Source organism: Pseudophryne corroboree, chromosome 9 (assembly GCF_028390025.1).
Source record: "Pseudophryne corroboree isolate aPseCor3 chromosome 9, aPseCor3.hap2, whole genome shotgun sequence".
Classification (NCBI taxonomy): domain Eukaryota; kingdom Metazoa; phylum Chordata; class Amphibia; order Anura; family Myobatrachidae; genus Pseudophryne; species Pseudophryne corroboree.
The window spans coordinates 166,319,981-166,339,244 of record NC_086452.1 but is presented as its reverse complement, the minus strand read 5'-3'; the positions used below and the strand labels follow the sequence as shown (position 1 = coordinate 166,339,244).

The 19,264-nt window shown below is 48.4% G+C and overlaps 1 long non-coding RNA gene across 1 annotated transcript in view; it reads left to right on the top strand.

Annotated features, from left to right (window-relative positions):
- LOC134956847 (uncharacterized) overlaps nt 1-18,849 on the top strand; it is a 78,400-nt gene extending 59,551 nt beyond the window's left edge. The window contains exon 3 of the long non-coding RNA XR_010186230.1: nt 17,954-18,849. This is a non-coding gene — a long non-coding RNA (uncharacterized LOC134956847). The remainder of the gene's footprint in view (nt 1-17,953) is intronic.
- Nucleotides 18,850-19,264: the final 415 nt, after the last annotated feature.

Genomic DNA, 19,264 nt, shown 5'->3' with positions numbered 1-19,264 from the left:
ACCTACCCGTGGTTTTTTTTTCTTTCTTCTTTATACATACATACTACATCTCTTTATTAACCAGTCTATATTAGCAGCAGACACAGTACAGTAGTCCACGGCTGTAGCTACCTCTGTGTCGGCACTCGGCAGTCCATCCATAATTGTATACCACCTACCCGTGGTTTTTTTTTCTTCTTTATACATACATACTACATCTCTTTATCAACCAGTCTATATTAGCAGCAGACACAGTACAGTACGGTAGTCCACGGCTGTAGCTACCTCTGTGTCGGCACTCGGCAGTCCGTCCATAATTGTATACCACCTACCCGTGGTTTTTTTTTTCTTTATACATACTACATCTCATTATCATCCAGTCTATATTAGCAGCAGACACAGTACAGTACGGTAGTCCACGGCTGTAGCTACCTCTGTGTCGGCACTCGGCAGTCCGTCCATAATTGTATACCACCTACCCGTGGTTTTTTTTTTCTTTCTTCTTTATACATACTACATCTCATTATCAACCAGTCTATATTAGCAGCAGACACAGTACGGTAGTCCACGGCTGTAGCTACCTCTGTGTCGGCACTCGGCAGTCCATCCATAATTGTATACCACCTACCCGTGGTTTTTTTTTCTTTCTTCTTTATACATACATACTACATCTCATTATCATCCAGTCTATATTAGCAGCAGACACAGTACAGTACAATAGTCCACGGCTGTAGCTACCTCTGTGTCGGCACTCGGCAGTCCATCCATAATTGTATACTAGTATCCATCCATCTCCATTGTTTACCTGAGGTGCCTTTTAGTTGTGCCTATTAAAATATGGAGAACAAAAATGTTGAGGTTCCAAAATTAGGGAAAGATCAAGATCCACTTCCACCTCGTGCTGAAGCTGCTGCCACTAGTCATGGCCGAGACGATGAAATGCCAGCAACGTCGTCTGCCAAGGCCGATGCCCAATGTCATAGTACAGAGCATGTCAAATCCAAAACACCAAATATCAGTAAAAAAAGGACTCCAAAACCTAAAATAAAATTGTCGGAGGAGAAGCGTAAACTTGCCAATATGCCATTTACCACACGGAGTGGCAAGGAACGGCTGAGGCCCTGGCCTATGTTCATGGCTAGTGGTTCAGCTTCACATGAGGATGGAAGCACTCAGCCTCTCGCTAGAAAACTGAAAAGACTCAAGCTGGCAAAAGCACCGCAAAGAACTGTGCGTTCTTCGAAATCCCAAATCCACAAGGAGAGTCCAATTGTGTCGGTTGCGATGCCTGACCTTCCCAACACTGGACGTGAAGAGCATGCGCCTTCCACCATTTGCACGCCCCCTGCAAGTGCTGGAAGGAGCACCCGCAGTCCAGTTCCTGATAGTCAGATTGAAGATGTCAGTGTTGAAGTACACCAGGATGAGGAGGATATGGGTGTTGCTGGCGCTGGGGAGGAAATTGACCAGGAGGATTCTGATGGTGAGGTGGTTTGTTTAAGTCAGGCACCCGGGGAGACACCTGTTGTCCGTGGGAGGAATATGGCCGTTGACATGCCTGGTGAAAATACCAAAAAAATCAGCTCTTCGGTGTGGAAGTATTTCACCAGAAATGCGGACAACATTTGTCAAGCCGTGTGTTCCCTTTGTCAAGCTGTAATAAGTAGGGGTAAGGACGTTAACCACCTCGGAACATCCTCCCTTATACGTCACCTGCAGCGCATTCATAATAAGTCAGTGACAAGTTCAAAAACTTTGGGCGACAGCGGAAGCAGTCCACTGACCAGTAAATCCCTTCCTCTTGTAACCAAGCTCACGCAAACCACCCCACCAACTCCCTCAGTGTCAATTTCCTCCTTCCCCAGGAATGCCAATAGTCCTGCAGGCCATGTCACTGGCAATTCTGACGAGTCCTCTCCTGCCTGGGATTCCTCCGATGCATCCTTGCGTGTAACGCCTACTGCTGCTGGCGCTGCTGTTGTTGCTGCTGGGAGTCGATGGTCATCCCAGAGGGGAAGTCGTAAGCCCACTTGTACTACTTCCAGTAAGCAATTGACTGTCCAACAGTCCTTTGCGAGGAAGATGAAATATCACAGCAGTCATCCTGCTGCAAAGCGGATAACTGAGTCCTTGACAACTATGTTGGTGTTAGACGTGCGTCCGGTATCCGCCGTTAGTTCACAGGGAACTAGACAATTTATTGAGGCAGTGTGCCCCCGTTACCAAATACCATCTAGGTTCCACTTCTGTAGGTAGGCGATACCGAGAATGTACACGGACGTCAGAAAAAGACTCACCAGTGTCCTGAAAAATGCAGTTGTACCCAATGTCCACTTAACCACGGACATGTGGACAAGTGGAGCAGGGCAGGGTCAGGACTATATGACTGTGACAGCCCACTGGGTAGATGTATGGACTCCCGCCGCAAGAACAGCAGCGGCGGCACCAGTAGCAGCATCTCGCAAACGCCAACTCTTTCCTAGGCAGGCTACGCTTTGTATCACCGCTTTCCAGAATACGCACACAGCTAAAAACCTCTTACGGCAACTGAGGAAGATCATCGCAGAATGGCTTACCCCAATTGGACTCTCCTGTGGATTTGTGGCATCGGACAACGCCAGCAATATTGTGTGTGCATTAAATATGGGCAAATTCCAGCACGTCCCATGTTTTGCACATACCTTGAATTTGGTGGTGCAGAATTTTTTAAAAAACGACAGGGGCGTGCAAGAGATGCTGTCGGTGGCCAGAAGAATTGCGGGACACTTTCGGCGTACAGGCACCACGTACAGAAGACTGGAGCACCACCAAAAACTACTGAACCTGCCCTGCCATCATCTGAAGCAAGAAGTGGTAACGAGGTGGAATTCAACCCTCTATATGCTTCAGAGGTTGGAGGAGCAGCAAAAGGCCATTCAAGCCTATACAATTGAGCACGATATAGGAGGTGGAATGCACCTGTCTCAAGTGCAGTGGAGAATGATTTCAATGTTGTGCAAGGTTCTGATGCCCTTTGAACTTGCCACACGTGAAGTCAGTTCAGACACTGCCAGCCTGAGTCAGGTCATTCCCCTCATCAGGCTTTTGCAGAAGAAGCTGGAGACATTGAAGGAGGAGCTAACACGGAGCGATTCCGCTAGGCATGTGGGACTTGTGGATGGAGCCCTTAATTCGCTTAACAAGGATTCACGGGTGGTCAATCTGTTGAAATCAGAGCACTACATTTTGGCCGCCGTGTTCGATCCTAGATTTAAAACCTACCTTGGATCTCTCTTTCCGGCAGACACAAGTCTGCTGGGGTTGAAAGACCTGCTGGTGAGAAAATTGTCAAGTCAAGCGGAACGCGACCTGTCAACATCTCCTCCTTCACATTCTCCCGCAACTGGGGGTGCGAGGAAAAGGCTCAGAATTCCGAGCCCACCCGCTGGCGGTGATGCAGGGCAGTCTGGAGCGACTGCTGATGCTGACATCTGGTCCGGACTGAAGGACCTGACAACGATTACGGACATGTCGTCTACTGTCACTGCATATGATTCTCTCAACATTGAAAGAATGGTGGAGGATTATATGAGTGACCGCATCCAAGTAGGCACGTCACACAGTCCGTACTTATACTGGCAGGAAAAAGAGGCAATTTGGAGGCCCTTGCACAAACTGGCTTTATTCTACCTAAGTTGCCCTCCCACAAGTGTGTACTCCGAAAGAGTGTTTAGTGCCGCCGCTCACCTTGTCAGCAATCGGCGTACGAGGTTACATCCAGAAAATGTGGAGAAGATGATGTTCATTAAAATGAATTATAATCAATTCCTCCGCGGAGACATTGACCAGCAGCAATTGCCTCCACAAAGTACACAGGGAGCTGAGATGGTGGATTCCAGTGGGGACGAATTGATAATCTGTGAGGAGGGGGATGTACACGGTGATATATCGGAGGATGATGATGAGGTGGACATCTTGCCTCTGTAGAGCCAGTTTGTGCAAGGAGAGATTAATTGCTTCTTTTTTGGGGGGGGTCCAAACCAACCCGTCATATCAGTCACAGTCGTGTGGCAGACCCTGTCACTGAAATGATGGGTTGGTTAAAGTGTGCATGTCCTGTTTATACAACATAAGGGTGGGTGGGAGGGCCCAAGGACAATTCCATCTTGCACCTCTTTTTTCTTTTCTTTTTCTTTGCGTCATGTGCTGTTTGGGGAGGGTTTTTTGGAAGGGCCATCCTGCGTGACACTGCAGTGCCACTCCTAGATGGGCCCGGTGTTTGTGTCGGCCACTAGGGTCGCTTATCTTACTCACACAGTCAGCTACCTCATTGCGCCTCTTTTTTTCTTTGCGTCATGTGCTGTTTGGGGAGGGTTTTTTGGAAGGGCCATCCTGCGTGACACTGCAGTGCCACTCCTAGATGGGCCCGGTGTTTGTGTCGGCCACTAGGGTCGCTTATCTTACTCACACAGTCAGCTACCTCATTGCGCCTCTTTTTTTCTTTGCGTCATGTGCTGTTTGGGGAGGGTTTTTTGGAAGGGCCATCCTGCGTGACACTGCAGTGCCACTCCTAGATGGGCCCGGTGTTTGTGTCGGCCACTAGGGTCGCTTATCTTACTCACACAGTCAGCTACCTCATCGCGCCTCTTTTTTTCTTTGCGTCATGTGCTGTTTGGGGAGGGTTTTTTGGAAGGGACATCCTGCGTGACACTGCAGTGCCACTCCTAGATGGGCCCGGTGTTTGTGTCGGCCACTAGGGTCGCTTATCTTACTCACACAGTCAGCTACCTCATTGCGCCTCTTTTTTTCTTTGCGTCATGTGCTGTTTGGGGAGGGTTTTTTTGAAGGGACATCCTGCGTGACACTGCAGTGCCACTCCTAGATGGGCCCGGTGTTTGTGTCGGCCACTAGGGTCGCTTATCTTACTCACACAGCTACCTCATTGCGCCTCTTTTTTTCTTTGCGTCATGTGCTGTTTGGGGAGGGTTTTTTGGAAGGGACATCCTGCGTGACACTGCAGTGCCACTCCTAGATGGGCCTGGTGTTTGTGTCGGCCACTAGGGTCGCTTATCTTACTCACACAGCGACCTCGGTGCAAATTTTAGGACTAAAAATAATATTGTGAGGTGTGAGGTATTCAGAATAGACTGAAAATGAGTGTAAATTATGGTTTTTGAGGTTAATAATACTTTGGGATCAAAATGACCCCCAAATTCTATGATTTAAGCTGTTTTTTAGGGTTTTTTGAAAAAAACACAGAATCCAAAACACACCCGAATCCGACAAAAAAAATTCGGTGAGGTTTTGCCAAAACGCGGTCGAACCCAAAACACGGCCGCGGAACCGAACCCAAAACCAAAACACAAAACCCGAAAAATTTCCGGCGCTCATCTCTAGTAATTATATCGGATAACAAGGTAACCGACCATTTCTGAATACAAGCACACCCCCATGCGTATGTAATGCAAATATCATCAAAGCATATAATTAAAAATATAACTGAGCTTCCTGTATACGATCCTTGGTGACAGGGCCCCGTGTAGACCAGGGGTAGACATTCACTTTATTCTATCCACGGTGGGAGAAGAATAAACACTCGGACTCCTCGTGAGGATTCGAGACCATCTTGTCACGGCTGACCTAGAGCTTCATCAACAGAGCGACCAGCACATGAGAAGCATTCACTGTAATATAAATGTACACATTTAAATACACATATGTACACATATATCTATCTATACCAGTTCTCTAGGATGGATTGCTGCTCCTCTCCATATTGCAACAAGAACCAGGCGGCACTCCACGGATTTTGAAAGCAAATAGGTGTGTATTGAAATACAAATCAACAAAACAAAACTGGCATAGTGACAACCGACGTTTCAACGCCTCTAGGGCGTTTTCTTCAAGGTGCTATGCTATATATATATATATAATATATAATCTGCCAGGAACATCAGGGTCCCTAGTGACATTAATGTGTTCTGAATGTGTATGAACATGTACTGAATGCCAATGTTGTGGATCTAATCAGGAAACATTATGGCCGACATAGAACATAGTATTCGTGTCGACAACAGGGAGTAGTAACTGGGCAAAATAAAATTTCTCTAACGTCCTAAGTGGATGCTGGGGACTCCGTAAGGACCATGGGGAATAGCGGCTCCGCAGGAGACTGGGCACATCTAAAGAAAGCTTTAGGACTATCTGGTGTGCACTGGCTCCTCCCCCTATGACCCTCCTCCAAGCCTCAGTTAGATCTTTGTGCCCGAACGAGAAGGGTGCACACTAGGTGCTCTCCTGAGCTTCTTAGTGAAAGTTTTAGTTTAGGTTTTTTATTTTCAGTGAGACCTGCTGGCAACAGGCTCACTGCATCGAGGGACTAAGGGGAGAAGAAGCGAACTCACCTGCGTGCAGAGTGGATTGGGCTTCTTAGGCTACTGGACATTAGCTCCAGAGGGACGATCACAGGCCCAGCCATGGATGGGTCCCAGAGCCGCGCCGCCGGCCCCCTTACAGAGCCAGAAGGCAGAAGAGGTCCGGAAAATCGGCGGCAGAAGACGTCCTGTCTTCAACAAGGTAGCGCACAGCACTGCAGCTGTGCGCCATTGCTCCTCAGCACACTTCACACTTCGGTCACTGAGGGTGCAGGGCGCTAGGGGGGGCGCCCTGAGCAGCAATAAAAACACCTTGGCTGGCGAAAATATATCACATATAGCCCCCAGGGCTATATGGATGAATTTTAACCCCTGCCAGAATCCATAAAAAAGCAGGAGAAAAGTCCGCAAAAAAGGGGCGGAGCCTATCTCCTCAGCACACTGGCGCCATTTTCCCTCACAGCTCCGTTGGAGGGAAGCTCCCCTGGCTCTCCCCTGCAGTCACTACACTACAGAAAGGGTTAAAAAAGAGAGGGGGGCACTAATTACGCGCAGTATTAAAGATACAGCAGCTATAAGGGGAAAAACACTTATATAAGGTTATCCCTGTATATATATAGCGCTCTGGTGTGTGCTGGCAAACTCTCCCTCTGTCTCCCCAAAGGGCTAGTGGGGTCCTGTCCTCTATCAGAGCATTCCCTGTGTGTGTGCTGTATGTCGGTACGTTTGTGTCGACATGTATGAGGAGAAAAATGATGTGGAGACGGAGCAGATTGCCTGTAATAGTGATGTCACCCCCTAGGGGGTCGACACCTGAGTGGATGAACTGTTGGAAGGAATTACGTGACAGTGTCAGCTCTGTATAAAAGACAGTGGTTGACATGAGACAGCCGGCTACTCAGCTTGTGCCTGTCCAGACGTCTCATAGGCCGTCAGGGGCTCTAAAGCGCCCGTTACCTCAGATGGCAGATATAGACGCCGACACGGATACTGACTCCAGTGTCGACGGTGAAGAGACAAATGTGACTTCCAGTAGGGCCACACGTTACATGATTGAGGCAATGAAAAATGTTTTACACATTTCTGATAATACGAGTACCACCAAAAAGGGGTATTATGTTCGGTGAGGAAAAACTACCTGTAGTTTTCCTGAATCTGAGAAATTAAATGAGGTGTGTGATGATGCGTGGTTTTCCCCCGATAACAACTGATAATTTCTAAAATGTTATTGGCATTTTATCCTTTCCCGCCAGAGGTTAGGGTGCGTTGGGAAACACCCCCTAGGGTGGATAAAGCGCTCACACGCTTGTAAGGGCTCTACCCTCTCCTGAGATGGCCGCCCTTAAGGATCCTGCTGATAGAAAGCAGGAGGGTATCCTAAAATGTATTTACACACATACTGGTGTTATACTGCGACCAGCAATCGCCTCAGCCTGGATGTGCAGTGCTGGGTTGGCGTGGTCGGATTCCCTGACTGAAAATATTGATACCCTAGATAGGGACAGTATATTTTTGCCTATAGAGCATTTAAAAGATGCATTTCTATATATGCGTGATGCACAGCGGAATATTTGCCGACTGGTATCAAGTCTAAGTGCGTTGTCCATTTCTACCAGTAGAGGGTTATGGACACGTCAGTGGTCAGGTGATGCGTATTCCAAACGGCATTTGGAAGTATTGCCTTAGTAAGGGGAGGAGTTATTTGGGGTCGGTCTTTCAGACCTGGTGGCCACGGCAACAGCTGGGAAATCCACGTTTGTACCCCAGGTCGCCTCTCAACATGAGAAGACGCCGTATTATCAGGCGCAGTCTTTTTGTGGACAAGCGGGCAAAAGGTTCCTCATTTCTGCCCCGTGACAGAGGGAGAGGAAAAAGGCTGCAGAAATCAGCCAGTTCCCAGGAACAGAAACCCTCTCCCACCTCTGCCAAGCCCTCAGTATGACGCTGGGGCTTTACAAGCAGAATCAGGCACGGTGGGGGGGCCCGTCTCAATGAATTTCAGCGCGCAGTGGGCTCACTCGCAAGTAGACCCCTGGATCCTTCAGGTGATATCTCAGGGGTACAAATTAGAATTCGAGACGTCTCCCCCTCGCCGTTTCCTAAAGTCGGCTTTACCGATGTCTCCTTCTGACAGGGAGACAGTTTTGGAAGCCATTCACAAGCTGTATTCCCAGCAGGTGATAATCAAGGTACCCCTCCTGCAACAGGGAACGGGGTATTATTCCACACTGTTGTGGTACCGAAGCCGGACGGCTCGGTGAGACCGATTCTAAATCTAAAATCTTTGAACACTTACATACAGAGGTTCAAATTCAAGATTGAGTCACTCAGAGCAGTGATTGCGAACCTGGAAGAAGGGGACTACATGATGTCTCGGGACATCAAGGATGCTTACCTTCATGTCAAAATTTACCCTTCTCACCAAGGGTACCTCAGGTTTATGGTACAGAACTGTCACTATCAGTTCAGACGCTGCCGTATGGATGGTCCACGGCACCCCGGGTCTTTACCAAAGTAATGGCCGAAATGATGATATTCCTTCGAAGGAAGGGAATTTTAGTTATCCCTTACTTGGACGATTCCCTGATAAGGGTAAGATCCAGGGAACAGTTGGAGGTCGGTGTAGCACTATCTCAGGTAGTGTTGCGGCAGCACGATTGGATTCTCAATATTCCAAAATCGCAGCTGGTTCCGACGACTTGTCTTCTGTTCCTAGGGATGATCCTGGACACAGTCCAGAAAAAGGTGTTTCTCCCGGAGGAGAAAGCCAGGGAGTTATCCGAGCTAGTCAGGAACCTCCTAAAACCGAGCCAAGTCTCAGTGCATCAATGCACAAGGGTTCTGGGTAAAATGGTGGCTTCCTACGAAGCAATCCCATTCGGCAGATTCCACGCAAGAACTTTCCAGTGGGACCTGCTGGACAAATGGTCCGGGTCGCATCTTCAGATGCATCAGCGGATAACCCTGTCACCAAGGACAAGGGTGTCCCTCCTGTGGTGGTTGCAGAGTGCTCATCTTCTAGAGGGCCGCAGATTCGGCATTCAGGACTGGGTCCTGGTGACCACGGATGCCAGCCTGCGAGGCTGGGGAGCAGTCACGCAGGGAAGGAATATCCAGGGCTTATGGTCAAGCCTGGAGACATCACTTCACATAAATATCCTGAAGCTAAGGGCCATTTACAATGCTCTAAGCTTAGCAAGACCTCTGCTTCAAGGTCAGCCGGCGTTGATCCAGTCGGACAACATCACGGCAGTCACCCACGTAAACAGACAGGGTGGCACAAGAAGCAGGAGGGCAATGGCAGAAGCTGCAAGGATTCTTCGCTGGGCGGAAAATCATGTGATAGCACTGTTAGCAGTATTCATTCCGGGAGTGGACAACTGGGAAGCAGACTTCCTCAGCACGACCTCCACCCGGGAGAGTGGGGACTTCACCCAGAAGTCTTCCACATGATTATAAACCGTTGGGAAAAACTCGACAGGTATTGCGCCAGGTCAAGGGACCCTCAGGCAATAGCTGTAGACGCTCTGGTAACACCGTGGGTGTACCAGTCAGTGTATGTGTTCCCTCCTCTGCCTCTCATACCCAAGGTACTGAGATTGATAAGATGGAGAGGAGTAAGCACTATATTCGTGGCTCCGGATTGGCCAAGAAGGACTTGGTAACCGGAACTTCAAGAGATGCTCACGGAGGATCCGTGGCCTCTACCTCTAAGAAGGGACCTGCTCCAGCAAGGACCCTGTCTGTTCCAAGACTTACCGCGGCTGCGTTTGACGGCATGGCGGTTGAACGCCGGATCCTGAAGGAAAAAAGGCATTCCGGATGAAGTCATCCCTATCCTGATCAAAGCCAGGAAGGATGTAACCGCAAAACATTATCACCGCATTTGGCGAAAATATGTTGCGTGGTGCGAGGCCAGTAAGGCCCGACGGAGGAAATTCAACTGGGTCGATTCCTACATTTCCTGCAAACAGGAGTGTCTATGGGCCTGAAATTGGGGTCCATTAAGGTTCAAATTTCGGCCCTGTCAATTTTCTTCCAAAAAGAACTAGCTTCAGTCCCTGAAGTTCAGACGTTTGTAAAAGGGGTACTGCATATACAGCCTCCTTTTGTGCCTCCAGTGGCACTTTGGGATCTCAATGTAGTTTTTGGGTTCCAAAAGTCACATTGGTTTGAACCACTTAAATCTGTGGAGTTAAAATATCTCACATGGAAAGTGGTCATGCTGTTGGCCCTGGCCTGGGTCAGGCGCGTGTCAGAATTGGCGGCTTTATCCTGTAAGAGCCCTTATCTGATTTTCCATTCGGACAGGGCGGAATTGAGGACTCGTCCTCAGTTTCTCCCTAAGGTGGTTTCAGCGTTTCACCTGAACCAACCTATTGTGGTGCCTGCGGCTACTAGGGACTTGGAGGACTCCAAGTTGCTAGACGTTGTCAGGGCCCTGAAAATATATGTTTCCAGGACGGCTGGAGTCAGGAAATCTGACTCGCTGTTTATCCTCTATGCACCCAACAAGCTGGGTGCTCCTGCTTCTAAGCAGACTATTGCTCGTTGGATTTGTAGTACAATTCAGCTTGCACATTCTGTGGCAGGCCTGCCACAGCCAAAAATCTGTAAATGCCCACTCCACAAGGAAGGTGGGCTCATCTTGGGCGGCTGCCCGAGGGGTCTCGGCTTTACAACTTTGCCGAGCAGCTACTTGGTCAGGAGCAAATACGTTTGTAAAATTCTACAAAATTGATACCCTGGCTGAGGAGGACCTGGAGTTCTCTCATTTGGTGCTGCAGAGTCATCCGCACTCTCCCGCCCGTTTGGGAGCTTTGGTATAATCCCCATGGTCCTTACGGAGTCCCCAGCATCCACTTAGGACGTTAGAGAAAATAAGAATTTACTTACCGATAATTCTATTTCTCGTAGTCCGTAGTGGATGCTGGGCGCCCATCCCAAGTGCGGATTGTCTGCAATACTGGTACATAGTTATTGTTACCAAAAAATCGGGTTATTGCTGTAGTGAGCCATCTTTTCTAGAGGCTCCTCTGTTATCATGCTGTTAACTGGGTTCAGATCACAAGTTGTACGGTGTGATTGGTGTGGCTGGTATAAGTCTTACCCGGGATTCAAAATCCTTCCTTATTGTGTACGCTCGTCCGGGCACAGTATCCTAACTGAGGCTTGGAGGAGGGTCATAGGGGGAGGAGCCAGTGCACACCAGATAGTCCTAAAGCTTTCTTTAGATGTGCCCAGTCTCCTGCGGAGCCGCTATTCCCCATGGTCCTTACGGAGTCCCCAGCATCCACTACGGACTACGAGAAATAGAATTATCGGTAAGTAAATTCTTATTTTTTGTGACCCCGAGGGATCTGAGGGAAACATATACCTAATTTCACTAGGACGCCCCCACAAATACTATCACGTCTGTGCTCGAGCTACAGCTCACTGCAAATGTACCATACATATATACACATACAGGTATAGGTTTTTTTAAATAATTTTACACCCAGTCATAATAGTTGGTGCCGACAGGGTCACACACATACGTCTGTGTTCCCCAAACAGTGCTTACTTTGGAAAAGCTTACAACTACTGACATGCTGACACTTAATCTCATGAATCAAGTACCATCTGGAGTCGGCAATGCCGACAGAGGGATATCCATATGTTTGTGGTAGAGCACTCACACATGTCGACACGTGTACTAAACACCCACCAACATTGCTAACATGGGCAGATTTCTGACAGAAAACACAGAAAACTCTAACCAACTCCTTGTACACACGCTCATTATATATATATATATATATATATATATATATATATATATATAGTGCTTCATGGTTGAACCTATATTGCACTACATAACTGTGCCCCCCCCCCCCTCATTTTACACTGTTAGGTGTTTAACAGTGTTTTGGCGGGCCCAGCATCTCTGTGAGGAGAAAATGGCGCTGTATAGGGGTGTGAGGGCTAAGCCACGCCCCCTTCTCGGCGTGCTTCAGCCCCGCTATCTTTTTACATTTTTATACTGGCGGGGGTCCGTATACAGTGCCTATGCACTGTATACATCTTTGCCAGGCTTATATTGTGAGGTATATTGCTGCCCAGGGCGCCCCCCCCCCCTGCGCCCTGCACCCTTGTAGTGCCGCTTGTATGTGGGAGCAATGGCGTGCAGCGCGACCGCTGCACATTACCTCTGAGTCTCTGAAGTCTTCTGCCGTCACTGAAGTCTTCTGTTCTTCTAAAACTCACCCGGCTTCTCTCTTCTGGCTTTGTGAGGGGGGTGACGGCGCGGCTCCGGGAACGAGCAGCTAGATGAACCAAGTTATCAGGCCCTCTGGAGCTAATGGTGTCCAGTAGCCTAAGAATCAGAGCCCTTGAACTCAGAAGAAGTAGGTCTGCTTCTCTCCCCTCACTCCCACGATGCAGGGAGCCTGTAGCCAGCAGGTCTCCCTGAAAATAATAAACCTAACATAAAGTCTTTTCAGAGAAACTCAGGAGAGCTCCCCTAGTGTGTGTCCAGTTTCTCTGGGCACAGAGTCTAACTGAAGTCTGGAGGAGGGGCATAGAGGGAGGAGCCAGTTCACACCCATTCAAAGTCTTATAGCGTGCCCATGTCTCCTGCAGATCCCGTCTATACCCCATGGTCCTTTTGGAACCCCAGCATCCTCTAGGACATATGAGAAATTAGAATACTTAGCCCCTATTAAGGGTACTTAGTTTGCGACCCAGGTAAGCTTGGCATTAGCTATAAGGGCACGGTGTGGCTGGCTCCATCATACTGTGTCGCCCTAGAGGGCTCTGTATCGGTTAACTGCTTATAACCTTTCTCCTGTGTGGGTGTGTATTTTCATATTTTACAATGTCAAAGGAGTGTGTCTCATCCACAGCAGAGTGTTTTTCTTCCCCAGGGGGATCACTACAGTGTACTCCGGATAGTACACATTCTCAGGCTGGTGGGTACGAACCAGTATGGTTGGATTCATTAAAAGGTATGATCTCAAATATTTCACATAAATTGTCCCAAAATGAGAAAGAGATGCAATACTTAAGACAGTCTGTGGATGACCTGATGAATAGAGATTCATTGTCCGTACCAGCGTCTCAGACCCCTACCATTTGTCCACAAAAGCGTACACTGGCCCAAATCCTGCAGGCTGACACTGATGATGATGTATCAGATGCAGAGGAGGGTGAGGTGGACTGGGGATGGGGGGATGCAGCTCTGTCACAAGGAATACAGGCCCTGATAGAAGCTATTAGAGACCTCCCGCACATTCCTGACAAAGTGACAGATTAAGATGAGGAATCTTATTTTAATGTAAAAAAGAAATCCTCTGCTACTTTCACTGCATCAATAGTTGGATTCCCTATTTGAAGAAACTTGGCTTAATCCTGACAAGAAGTTTCAAATCCCTAAAAGATTACTGGCATCCTTCCATTTTTCTCAGGATGATAGAAAAAAAATGTGAAAACCCACCAATTGTTGATGCATCGGTATCTGGGATGTCACGTAAGATAATCTTATCTGTCCCGGGGGCAGCCTTCTTACAGTTCACGGCTGACCGCAAGATTGAGACCACTCTCAAATCTCTGTACACAGCTGCGGGGGTGCCCCAAAGACCCACTATAGCTTGTGCATGGATCACTAGGGCCATTGCAAAATGGTCAGTTAACCTAATTGAGGGGTTAGTGTCCTTACCCAGAGGGGAGATAGTTTTACTCCTACAGCATATACAAATTTTATGGTGGATGCCATAAAAGAGATAGGCTTGCTCCATACACGCACCACGGCCATGGCAGTGTCAGCACGCAGGGGCCTATGGCTATGTCAGTGGACTGTGGATGCGGATTCCAGAAAAGGTGTGGAAAGCCTACCATTCACAGGTTAGGCCCTGTTTGGAGATGAACTGGATACGTGGATATCCAAGGCTATGACGGGTAAGTCTACATACATACCTTCCTTCCGCAGCCCCCCCAGCTAGGACGATCTACTCTGCTCCAACTGTGCAGTTCTTCTGGATAGCAAAATTTAAAAATAAAACCAGCCTTCAAAGGCAATAGAGGTAAACCCAGAAAACAAACAACTGCAGATCACAGGAACAAAACTCGGGTTCTGTTTCCTCAAAGCCTTCAGCATGAAGGTAGACCGCACTTCCTGGAAGACAGACAGGTGGGAGCCTGATTAAGAGATTTCAGTCACATATGGGCGACATCATGCCAGGATCCCTGGGTCAAAGAGCTCATTGCCCAGGGGTACAGACTGGAGTTTCAGGAACTCCCACCTCACAGATTCTTCAAATCAGGCTTACCAGCTTCTCAGGAGGCAAGTATAATTTTACAGTATGCAATTCAAAAACTGGTACAGACTTAGGTCATTGTTCCAGTTCCACCTCAGCTACAGAACAAAGGTTATTTCTCTTATGTCCTAGAGGATACTGTGGTCCATTTAGTACCATGGGGTATAGACGGGTCCACTAGGAGCCATGGGCACTTTAAGAATTAAAAGTGTGGGCTGGCTCCTCCCTCTATGCGGAAAACAGATTAAAACAAAAGAAACAGCTGCGCAATATACTGGGGGAAAAAAGAAGGGGTATGAGAGCCGATGTATAGGTCCCGCCTTCTTCAGCACACCTTGCAATGGTATCTACTTTTGGAAGCAACCTACAGTGATTGAATGAGCAGTTGCGGGTCCGTTCTCCCCGTCAGCCGTCCATATCAATATACGGCTTTAACTTCACAGTGAATTTACGACTCCTTCTCCTCTGCGGCATTCGCATCAGTGGGCACTGCAGGACACACAGCCGAGGACGCTCGGCTTTGGACCAGCCCACATAAGGAGAGGTATCAACTCACTTTCATCATCCTACTTTGTGCTTACAATCGGGACTGCCTGTTATAAATGCCTATAAGTCATACACTCAGCTGAGCTTTTTCACGATATCTCCAGCATCCAGCTTTGTGCCTATAATTTCGGGACTGCCCGTTATTAATTGCTCCACAATTAACATATCAGCTGGGCTTTATACTATGTGTGGACATTTACTCAGAGAATTGAAACAACTGTTACTCCATTGAGTGGGATATACTGATTCGAGGTGTGCTTTTTTATTTATGCATTTTTTATGTTTTATGTAGTGTTATAATTTGATTGTTAATCAATTGTCTTATTGCATTTATGGTTAATAAATTTATCCTATATACATCGGCTCTCATACCCCTTCTTTTTCCCCCCCAGTATATTGCGCAGCTGTTTCTTTTGTTTTAATCTGTTTTCCTTACAAACACCCACTTAGTGTTTTTCAGCTGCGCATCTACCAGGGAAATTTGCTGTTTTCTATTTATTAGTTATCTATTTCTGAGGCGCTGTGAAAGCAGTTTATTGGTCTTCTTCCTCCCTCTATGCCCCTCCTACCAGACTCAGTTTAGAAAATGTGCCCGGAGGAGACGGTCACACTGAAGGAAGCTTCTGAAGAGTTTTCTGCATTTATTTTCTATGTTGTTTTCAGGCAGGACTTTTTGGCACCAGCCTGCCTGCTTCGTGGGACTTGGGGGGGGCGGCCTCTTGAATGGTTAATGGTCCCGTTCCCCGCTGACAGGACACTGAGCTCCTGAGGGAACTATTCACAAGCCCCACCACGGCGAGTGTACATTCCCACAGCACGCCGCCACCCCTAACAGAACCAGAAGAATGAAGAGTGGTGAGTACTGAGCCGGCGTCCCGGTTAGCAAGGTGCCGGCCATTATGGCGGCATGAGGGTACGGAGGCGCACGGCTTCTAAACGTGGCGGAATGCGTCTCCAGACACAGTACACAACTGCGTCTCAGTACACTGTACACAGTACCCAGACTGGCAACGCAGCCATAAAACGGTTTTCTCTCCATTTTAAGCACCAGATTCCTCAGCCAGTATAAAAAAGTGCTAAGACCCGCGCCATTGAAGGGGCGGGGCTTCACTATGAGAGGATCCAGCAGCTCACCAGCGCCATTTTCTCTCTGCAGTGGACACAGACGCTGACAGGAAAGGGACACGTAGCTTCTCCGTTGTGACTCCAGATTACCTCAGTGGTACCAGGGGGTCACAGCAGCCGGTGGAGTGACTATTAGTGTACTAAGTCCCCTATCAGGGTACTTAGTCTGCGATCTGGCTAAGCTTGGCATTAGTGATAAGGGCTCGGTGGGGGCTGGCTCCAAACAACTCTGTCGCCCTGAAGGGCTCTTTGTGGGTTAATTGTGCTTAACCTTTTCCTGTGTGTGTGTGTGTGCTGTCACAATAGCATTATGTCAGGCAAAGAGTGTGTTTCTTGTACAGCGGAGTGTTCCTCTTCACCAGGGGGCTCACTACTGGGTACTCAGGGTTCACAAGCTAGCGGGGCTGAACCGGAGTGGGTTAATTCTCTCAAAGGAATGATTTCCACTCTTTCTACAAAACTATCCCGGAATGAGAAAGAGACGCATGATGGGTCAGACTTGGAGGAGGGTGAGGTAGATTTGGAGGGGGGGGGGGGGGGGAGATGTGGCTCTGTCACAGGGAATAGAAGCTCTTATAGAGGCTATCATAGATGTTCTGCATATTCCTGATAAGGTGTCAGAGGAGAGTGAGGAAAGTTATTTTCTTTTTCATCCACTAGGGGTCACTGGAGTACTCTTGGGATATGGACGGGGCGTTAGCAGGGATAGGCACATTTAAATATTTAAATTAGTAACTCTCCACCCCCTCCATACTCACAAAGATACCTCAGTGTTTTTTCTGTGCTCAGTCGGGATAGAGCACACGTGGAGAATTCTCCACTTTATTTCCAATTTTTACTATTAATTTTTTTTTTATTTTTTTTTACACTCAATCCCTTCCCAGCTTATAGAGAAGCTTGGGTCCGGGATTGTTGGTGCTGCTGACTGCAGCTATTGGCTTGTCGGCACTCAAGAGAGGAGCACCGCCATAAACCAACTTCAGTTGAGCTGATTGCAGCCTGGGGCTGCAGAAGGAGCTGGACAGAGCTTGGAAGAGAAGCCCCGTCATAGCCTCCTCCACATTCAGGTAATCAGCGGTGAGGCAGCTCACACTGCCGCCGCTCACTTGCTGTGTAATGCTGGGAGTGATGGGCGGTCAGCTCAAGCTGCCGCCCGCCATGTGGGGTCTGTCAAGTGTATTATGTGCTGCCTCCCTAGCGCTGGCCGCCAGCCGCCACCATCAGCTGCCGCTTCACAGCCCAGCCACGGACTGCCTAGCAGCCACCGCTGGGCACACTCTGCCTCTCCCCTGACCGCTCACCGGGTCTTACACAGCCGCGGACAGCATCCTCGCTGTCGCGGCTCCCCTCTCCCTTCCAGACCACAGATAGTGTATGCTGCTGGCGTGGTCTGCCAGCAATGGTCTGGGGGGGGGGGGGTGTTTTACTCCTGCAGCGGCACTGCAGCTATCAACAGGCATATAGGGGGAAGTGATTCAGGGTCTATAAGACAGAGAATCTATTGTATTTATATGTCAGGCGCTTCAGTTATAATCAATACTTGTTATAGGTGTTTATTTATTTTTTATTATGCATAGCTTTTCATGTATATACATATATATTGCTAAGCACATGGCTGGACGCCATTTTAACTCCACTTCCTGCTTCTTCTTGCAGGAAGTTTGCTGCCCTACAACACTCGGCCACCGGAGGAGCAGGGCTGTTAGTAGGAATTCTGTACATCACAGGTTTCATGTAGTGTGTCCCACGTGCACTGCACTTCCAGTTTATACACACTTTATTTACATTTTTACTGAATCGTGGGACTTGTCTGTCTTTGTCTACTTGTTTGTGTACAAAATGAGTAAGGCTAATGCAAAATCAAAAAAGCAGCTTAGCTGCAATGTCTGTGAGAGTGTGTTACCTGATGGAACTACCACATGCACAGTATGTCTTGCAAATACGGTTCCAAATACAAACCCTTACCCTGATCCTCCATGGGCAATTCTGGCGGATGTAATGACTGGTTTACAATCGGAGTTGGACGCTGCACGAAAGGAGCGTGAGGCTGCTAGATCTGAGGCTAGGGTAATACATCCTGAGATTCCAGTAGGGGCTCAGGAGATGTCTAGGACTTTGCAAGGGTTACAAAAGTCCAAGTCTAGCTCAATTCTGAAAAATAGTTATCATTTGTCTTAAAACTTACCAGTTTCAGCTGTGTTGCATTCTGACGATTAAATGCCAGACCTCATATCGCAAGAAGAACATGAGGAGGGTGAGTTGGGCCAGGAGTCAGATAGTGAGGTTACTGATAGCCCGGTCACTGATAATCTCATCAGGGCAGTACGTCAGGTTCTAGATTTTACAGAGACTGAAGAACCTATTTCAAATGATGAAGTGTTATTTGCTAAACAACAGAACACCGGTATGTTTTCCTTATTCAGATTCTCTTAAGCAGTTAACAGAGGCATGGAAGAATCCGGATAAACGGTTTTCTATACCTCGCCGGTTTCTGTCTAGTTACCCGTTCCCAGAGTGGGGGCGGGTGAGGGATATGGAGACACACACATAGTGGGGGGCGGGAGAGGGATATGGGGACACACATAGTGGGGGTGGGTGAGGGATATGGGGACACACACATTGTGGGGGAGGGTGAGGAATATTGGGACACAGTGGGGGTGGGTGAGGGATATGGGGACACACATAGAGGGGGGAGGGGGGAGGGCTATGGGGACACACAGTGGGGGGTGGGTGAGGGATATGGGGACACATACTGGGGGGTGGGTGAGGGATATGGGGACACATAGTGGGGGGTGGGTGAGGGATATGGGAACACACATACTGGGGGGTGGGTGAGGGATATGGAGACACACATACTGGGGGGTGGGTGAGGGATATGGGGACACACATACTGGGCGGTGGGTGAGGGATATGGGGACACACAGTGGGGGGCGGGTGAGGGATATGGGGACACACATAGTGGGGGGT